The sequence below is a fragment of the Lucilia cuprina genome, chromosome 5 (genome assembly GCF_022045245.1).
Source record: "Lucilia cuprina isolate Lc7/37 chromosome 5, ASM2204524v1, whole genome shotgun sequence".
Classification (NCBI taxonomy): Eukaryota; Metazoa; Arthropoda; class Insecta; order Diptera; family Calliphoridae; genus Lucilia; species Lucilia cuprina.
The window spans coordinates 32,063,151-32,072,529 of record NC_060953.1 but is presented as its reverse complement, the minus strand read 5'-3'; the positions used below and the strand labels follow the sequence as shown (position 1 = coordinate 32,072,529).

At 29.6% G+C, this 9,379-nt stretch overlaps 1 pseudogene; it reads left to right on the top strand.

Moving 5' to 3' along the window:
* Positions 1-6,035, top strand: part of LOC111687943 — a 7,570-nt pseudogene extending 1,535 nt beyond the window's left edge.
* The last annotated feature ends 3,344 nt before the right edge of the window (positions 6,036-9,379 follow it).

Here is a 9,379-nt window from a genome sequence, read left to right as displayed (position 1 = left end):
CGCATTTAGCAACAACATCGAAGAAGTCCAACTTTTTCATATTATTTTCCCCTAAAACTTAACAACACATTTTAAAATTGGACTCTTTAAACACATGACGACAATCTTTTACTACCTTTAAGAGAAATCAATGTGAAAGTTCTTACGATCATAATATTAAACATCGTGTCAACATTCCAACAGGGATGTCATTCCATCTTCAAAACTAGTATTCAAATAGTTAAAGATATATTTTAAATAACAAAATTAAAGGAACGTTTTTTACTTTGGTGGGAACCGAATATTTTATTGTTCTTATAAACTGCTCATCTGAAAATTGTCACAGTCCATAAATCACTAATACCTGGGAAACTTTTGTTGAGAAACTTTTGATTTTGTCATTTTGTGTCTCTCACACACAAAAATCAAAAATTCCAAAAAAAAAGTTTTCTAGTGTAAACCAAGTCAAGGTCTAAGTCAAAAAAATTAGAGGCGTGACATCTTTAAAAATTCCCGTACATTGAGAATATTTAAGACTAGTTTATGTTTTCGAAGAAATGCTAACACATTGTTTAATTTGCTGAAATATATTATTTTAGTCCTTTCAAACGAGGATACTTTTACTTATAATTTGACAAATTTAAATTTTGCGATAAGTTTGCCACTGATAGTTTATAAAAGTGATACAATAAATTTGTAAGGCCTATCTGGAAAACCGAAAAAATAAAATTCAAAAAGTCAGCAACAAACTTGGGAAATTTGTGTATTTCACTTTTAATGAAAAAATATTTTTGATTTGTTTATTCAATATTTTTCACTCATCTTCGAACCCCCTAGAATTTTGATACGGTCTCCGCGGATCCCCATTTGGGATCCATTGTTCTAGGGGAAATTCATTTTCAAATAACTAAACTAAATTGACATCTCCTTTTCACGAAACTGATAGGTGGTAACAAATTATAACAAGTAGTCCGACTTTTTGACAGGAGTACCTATATCTAAGAATGTGTTAGTGAAGAAGTACCTTTTTATTGGTGCATTCTAAACACACAGAGTTTTATAAAAAATTACAATTTTAAATTTGTTTGAATTTTCGATACCAAAAGTTGAAACTACATATGTTTGTAAACTTAAATGCAACAACAACAAAATAAAATGTCAGTAATTAATCAAAAAATTTTCCCAGTTCATGAAAATTAAACAAAATTTTAAACCAAAGGTCGTTAAAACTATTTATAAAAAATTGCAGTTTTTTGGATAACTACAATTTCGAGTACGATCTGTAAAAGAGGTCAAAACATCTGAGTGTTTTGAAAAGTTTTCTATATGTGAGAGTCCGAAAACTTGTTATACTTTGGGTGGTAATAATGGATGGTAGCTCAACGTAACGAAAAGTAAATGTAAAACTGCTTTTCTTTTATATTTTCAGAATAAATTTGATTTTGGTAATTAGCAGTGGTTTCTCCATGTATGAACATTGGTGCTACACAACTTGTTACTTTAAGGATCTCTCAAAAATAGCTGAAGTAAAAAATATTAAATTATTATTTATTAAAATATTGAACATTAATGATATTCGATTCTTCATAACAGTGGCAACCAAAATCTGGATAGATCATTCACTTTCTCATTTTAAAAATTTTGCAACAAAAAGGTTAATTCAAATATGGAGAATGTATTTTTCCCTCCAGGACCTAAATACATATATCTAGCCTTGTCTGTCCACCCTCTGTCTGTCGAAAGCACGATAGAGTCCGAATGGAAAGAGCTTGAGGGTTGAAATTTCAAATAAATATTTAGTATAGGTTAGGTTTGTTTGGTATTGAAAATGGGTCAACGTTTTCAGGTATCCCTCATAGAGGTGACCCCTCGAAAAGCAGCTTTAACAGTCATAACTCGTTTCAAAAAAACGAATATAGCTATGAAATTCGACTTAAGTAAGATTCTTATGATCCAAAATCACTATGCAAAATTTTATGAGGATCGGTCCATAATCGACCCTACTCCCATATAAGGTCCCCTTCACAAAAGGGGGCCTTATATGGGGAGTAGTACTGGCTTAAAAATACTAGTATATAGATGAAATTCGACATAAATAAGTTTTACATGAGTCAAAATCTATCTAAAAAATTTTATGAGGATCGGCCCATGATTGACCATACCCTCCATATAAGGTCCCCTTCAGAAAATGATCCAACGCTCATTAATGGCTTAAAAATACTAGTTTAGCGATGAAATTAGACACAAATAAATTTAATGTCCACTAAATTTTATGAGGATCGACCCGTAATTGATCCTAACCCCCTATATAAGGTCCCCTTCAGAAAATTACTTTAACGCTTATAACTGTCCTAAAAATGCGAGTATATAGATTTAATTCGATGATTTGTATCTGAAATAAAATTTAATTCTACTTTGCTATGATATACATTGGAGTTTAATTTTTTTTGCTGCTTCGCATTTCATTGGTATTTACAAAATTCTTTGGAAAAACTAATAGAAACGATACACAGCATTACACTGGGGACACAAACTTTTAATTTTTTTAAAAATTTTAATTGTAAATTAAATTCTTAATATTGTTATTTTTATGTGAACATTTGCTTTTTCGAATATTGATTGACCAACTGAATCAAAGAAGTTTTTTTAAATAACAATTATGAATGTACAGGCAGGCATTGCCGACCATATTATATGGTTAAATTATATAAAAAAATAGTTTTTGTGAGGATTTCGAGAAGAAAAAGTTTTGAATCCACTTATAGACGACAATCCACCGATTTTTTAACCAAAGTTCGATCAATATTTTGCAATTTGACCCGTTCTTGGTGGTTAAAATAAGGGCTTTTATATCAAAGTATAAGTTTAATTAAACACAAAAAATTCACAGAATCAAAAAAATTTTAAAATTCAGTTTTAGATAAAATGCATTTTATCATATTAAAACATCAGAAAGAATTTCCTTTATATTTTTTTTAAATAAACGTATTAGATTTTACAACAGAAATCATTTAAAAACATTTTTTGTTATAGATCGTATTGGGTCTATATACTACTTCCCAAACAATCGAAATTTAATTTAGGTATAAATTTCGAAATCTTTTCAAGAACTAATTTTTAAAGTAATTTTTTATTTATGAAAATTTAAAAGTCGTGGCTCCAATTCAGCCAGAGCTCATATGGTCAACTAGGCTTTAAAAAAACACGCGTTAACAAAACGAATTATCTAACACATAATTTTTGATAAAAACTATTTTTAATTGCAAAATAAGGTCGTTTCTATTATTTTTAACCGCAAAATAAGGTCATTTCAATTATTTTTTCCACTACTGTATTATTGTAAATATTAACGCATTTATATCGAATCTTGATTCATTTCCGTTATATTTAAATAATTTTTTTTTGGATATCTGAATGAGGATTTATATGTGGGCGGGTGTCAAAAATTGTCCGATCCTAAAAAAATTTAGTGAGAGGGTATATTTTTATATAACCTTAATTTATTTTGAATTTTATCGTGTGGTAATGGTTTTAAGTAAATTATAAACGTTGCGGAGATTTTCTAAAGGATTCTAAAAAACAGGAAAATACTGAACACTATAAATCAATTATACATTTAAAAAATTATGTACTTTTTCAAAAGGATTAATTTAATTTCAAATAGAAGCTTACAACTAATTTCTTATTAAATATTTTGTAAACTAATTTAAATGTGTTATTTATAAGAGTGTCTGCACGGCTCTTCAAACTATTGTTTCAACGATATAGATGGTCTACTTCCTTTTCATACAACGAAAATTATTTATTCTTCTTACTAAGGCTCAAAGTCACGAAATTATACGAAATATTGATGTATTTCACAAAGGTAAATTTTATATTGAATATTAAAAATAAACATAAAGTATTCCTAATATTATTTTATTAAAGATTTTGCAATCTCGCATAAACTTAAAACAATTATACATGACATTATGGAAATCAATTGGAAGGACATTCGTGGTCAATTAATATTCTATATCTGTTGCTGTGCTACTATAATTAGCAACTATTTTTTCGTGGCATTATTCAAGAATATTTATCATGAAATAAAGAAAACTCCCGACTATGAATATATATTACGTAAGTAGATCTATTAATTATTTTCAAATAGTGTGACACTGGCAACGGAGTTTTAAGTTGAATGTGTACTTAAAATAATTATATTTTCCATTGATACAAACAGTTGAACTAATTTTTTAGTTGTCATTTAAAACTTGATGTTTATGCAAACTATATTTGTATGCCATCACCCTCGTGAAGAGGGTATGAATGTCGAAGTGCTTTATGTAAACACCTACCGTATTGGTCTTATCTGCCACTTGGTGAGCTTTTTTGACGACTCACACGCAGATAGCAATTTTTGTAAATGACACTGCGGGTCGATGTACAAGCACTTTTCAAGTATTCGAACTGCTTATCTTTTGCCATAGTAGCCCGTTGAGGAATGAAAGGTATTGTGAGTAAAGCTCAATCAAAGCACGACAAAGAAAAAGGCAATCACTGGTTAAAGCTTAAAGAGTGGGCGGACCCAACATCAGGTGAAAACACTCTATTGATGCTAAAAGGATTGCTCATTTCAATAGAACATTCTTATCATCTAAAAACTCATTCCAATTGACCTCTTAAGTCATCAAACCACACCACTGAGATGAGCTCCGTTGTTTCGACAAAATCATTTAGGGATAATAAATTGTTAGTCCGAAACAGGGAATCATTTTTAATTATGGTATTAACAATTCCGCCAATGACACAACCACCTTCACCGCCACTCTACCGTTACTACATCCGACTATACAAATCAGAATCCCTCTCATCTATCCAATGGTACATCGTACATCAACGCATACCCAATCAGGAACCAGTCGTTGAGCACTATCGGCTCAAATCCAACCTTTTATTAATGTAGGTTTTGTTCTAACGCTGTGGTTTTCCAGAAAAGTATATTTCACAGTGCATCAACGTTCAACAAAAACGTTATTTTTTAGAATTTGATGTCACCACATGATTTAAAGGATAATATGCTGCACTTTTTCCATTTTTGTTAAAGAGTCTTTGACAAGCTGATCAATAATTTTTTATTTCCCGTTTTGTAGGTGCCGTCAGTTTCGATGGTGTTTTCATAGTGTTGTGTGTACATGGTGTTGGTCTAATACAAGTACTAAATGCAATGATTGAAAATTCAACTTCACCTGAAGTGCCCAAAGAGCGACGTGTAGAATATTTACGATATTGCATTTTTCAGTACCAACGTATCTATGAGTAAGTTTTTTTATTTTTTTATTTTATTAGAATTTTAGAAAAGTATAACACGTTTTAACAATATTTTTAGCTATGTTCTGACTATAGACAATATTTACAGACAAATCAGTTTGTCACAATTTCTATTGAGTTTACTTATATGGGGCATAGTTCTTTTTCAAATGAGTATTGGTTTTGTAAGTATGAAAAATTTACAATAGGGTGATAACTAAATATATTGTGGTCCTGCCAATAATATAATCATTAAAATATGAAAGTATTTATAAATGAATTTTACAGGAATCAAACAAAATGACTATAGTGCGCATGGTATTATATCTTTCAGCTGCTGGTTTTGAAATCGTTATTTTCTGCTATAATAGTCAAAAATCTAAATACATATTAATTTATTTATACAACCTTTAATTTAAATGTCAAAAGTGTGAAAAAATTCCGCTAGCACTATATAATTGTGAGTGGTACAATGAGTCCGAAGAATTTAAACAACTTATACGCATGATGATTCTACGTACTAATCGTATTTTTAATCTAAATATATCTTGGTTTACTACAATGTCGTTACCAACTCTAATGGCTGTAAGTAAAATTTATAGAATACCATTAAGCAAGTTTACTAGTTAAAAATAAATTTACGTTTCAGATGGTGAAAACAAGTGGATCATATTTTCTATTGCTGAGAAATTTAGCAGAGTAAATCCTGAATGAAAAGTATATGTGTAATATATGATGTATAAATTTACATAATATTACAATCGGCATAGCACCATGAAATGTTTAATTTAACAATATATTCGTTATTTTTTTCCAACTTTTTATTTATTTTTGGAACGCAAATGGCTAACGCCAACATAAGAACGGATTTGAATATTTCCTAACAGACCATCATATTTGCAATGACGTTTTCTGAAACACATAATATGATACTAAAAATCCCAGAGGCAGATCGTGTGGTGGATTAGATATTCTGATTAAAACTCGAATTAAACATTACTTAATGTGTGATTTTTGAGAAGATTATGTTCAGAAGAGTATTATTTAAACTCAGTAATTTCATTTACATATGTTGCTTGACCTTTGACATAAGTGTACAATTTCTGTTGTTTTTGTAGAATTGACTTTACCTTATTCCACCATGAGATCTATCTTTAAGTTACACCCAATTTACTCTTATTTGTACTGTTGATATTATACTCATAAAATTAAAATAAGCTAATTATTATTTTCAATCAAACTACATTTTTAATGTTAAAAAATTAATTTTACTTTTATTACGAATAAGTAATTAAAAAGGATTATACAACTGAACAGCATAAACGACATGAAAAAATCACCGTGTAAATGTTAATTTTTTGGAAGATTCTCAAAAGAGAATTAGAAAAAAACAGACGTCTGAAAAGTCTTTATGTAAGTTGCGCCTTAGACCTGGTTCACACTAGGAAAATAAAAAGTTTCTCAACAAAAGTTTCCCATTGTGAACCAGTGCCTTGTTTCTGTAACTCTCGCATCGAGAAATTTCTCGCATGAAACAGTGAAATTGCAGAAAAAACAATGTGAATTGACACTGGATGTTAAAACCTGTTTTTATATGGAAAAAGTGCGCAGTAAACCATTGTTAACTTTAATAATAGTTTTTGCATAAGGCGGTTAAACTTTAACGTTAAATTTAAGTGATTTACAAAGTGAAAACTAAAAGCTGGGAACTTTATTATATTAAGAGTAAAAAATATTTTTATGGGTGTTAATTTGTAATTTTTTTTCTTCCATAGAAGTCCAGACTATTTATTATATGCACATTAACTAACTGCAATTTAACAGTGGTTATTAGTTACTATTTTATACCAAACATTAAATTATATTATATTGATTTTGCCATTCCGCTTGTAACACATCGAAATATTGCACATATACCCACAAATGCATATATATTCTGGGTCCTCATTAAATTCTAAGACGATCTAGCCATGTCTGTCTGTTGAAAGCTCGGTAGAGTCCGAATGGAAAGAGCTATTTTAGTATTGAAAATGGGCAATATCAGTCCACGTTTTCGGATAGCCCTCATATAAGTGGCCGCTCGAAAAACAGCTTTAACAGTTATTACTTGTTTAAAAATACGAATATAGAAGAAATTCGACATAAGTAAGCTTGTGATCCTAAACCACTATGCAAAATTTTAAAAGGATCGACCTATAATTGACCCTATCCCCCTATATAAGGTTCCCTTCAGAAAATTACTTTAACGCTTATAACTGGCCTAAAAATACGAATATATAAATGAAATTCGACATATGTAAGTTTCATTCGAGTCAAACAAGGTTTGATGGTGGGTATATAAGATTCGGCTTAGCCGAATATAACACTTTTACTTGTTATTTGTGAAAAAAGTTCTTTGTTAACCATTTAATAACACAGGCCAACGAAATGACGGTTTTTGAAAATTTTTAAAATCAATTGGGCTATTTTTCTGATATCTGTTTTTTCTATCCCACACATTTTATATAACTACTTCTAGTTCCTTATTTAAATTTTCTGGATAAAGCTGTAAACGAGTTTTAATATCGGTAAAACTTTAAAATTTTACAATATAAAACATTTAAAAAAATCATAAAACAAATAGATCTAATGTACATCACAAAAAATATTTCTATATTTTTACTAGCTATACCCAGTGTGCTTCGCTACCCTCATCGTAATGGAATAAAATAAATATCATTATTGTAAATGTATATATCTGCAATATCAAAAATTCCCCTTTTAGAGAACTCTTTAAGTTTGATTTTATGATTCCAGTTCAATATTACAGAAAATTAGAACAAACACTTGAAGAACGAAAAAGTACCAGACAGTGGTACTGGTACTTTTTATGCTTTTTCAATTTTCGTGTTTAATTTTATGTTTATATATTCAATATTTTAGAAAGCTCTAAAAGTACCAGTACCAGTGAAGTACGAAAAAGTACCAAAGAACCTATTTTATTTAATTTCATGTTCCTAAGTTCAAAAAGTACCAGAAAATATTCCAGTTTAAATTTTCATTTACTCAAGTCGCTGATTGCTTTTAAAGATTCTAATTAACTCCGGGCTCCACATGCTTAATTTCATGTTTCTAGGATCAATATTATAAAAAACACAAAAAGTACCTTTTGAAGAACGAAAAAGTACCCTTCTACATGCTTAATTTCACGTTCCTAGGTTGAATATTATACAAAAATCCAAAAAGTACCTTTTAAAGAACGAAAAAGTACCAAAAGTCCCCTTTTATAGGTTCTCACTTAATCCATACTCTACATACTTAATTTCATGTTTCTAGGTTCAATATTATAAAAAATTCAAAAAGTACCTTCTGAATAACGAAAAAATACCAAAAAGTCCCCTTTTATAGATTCTCATAAAAAGTACCTTTTGTAGAACGAAATAGTACCAAAAAGTCTAGTTTTATATATTCTCATTTACTCCAGGCTCTACATGCTTAATTTCATGTTTCAAGGTTCAATATTATACAAAAATCCAAAAAGTACCTTTTGAAGAACGAAAAAGTACCAAAAAGTCCCCTTTTATAGATTCTCATTTACTCCGGGCTCTACATTCTTAATTTCATGCTTCTAGGTTTAATATTATAGGAAATTCAAAAAATACCTTTTGAAGAACGAAAAAGTACCAAAAAGTCCCCTTTATAGATTCTCATTTACTCCGGGGTGTACATGCTTAATTTCATTTTTCTAGGTTAAATTTTATAGAAAACTCAAAAAGTACCTTTTGTAGAACGAAAAAGTACCAAAAGGTCCGCTTTTACAGATTCTCATTTTCTACGTGCTCTACATGCTTAATTTCATGTTTCTAGTTTCAATATTATAAAAAACACAAAAAGTACCTTTTGAAGAACGAAAAAGTACCAAAAAGTGCCCTTTTATAGGTTCTCCCTTAATTCAGGCTCTAAACGCTTAATTTCATGTTTCTAGGTTGAATATTATAGAAAATTCAAAATGTACCTTTTAAAGGGAAAAGTACCAAAAAGTCCCCTTTTATAGGACCTCACTTAATCCGGGCTCTACATGCTTAATTTCACGTTTCTAGGTTCAATATTATACAAAAATCCAAAAAGTACC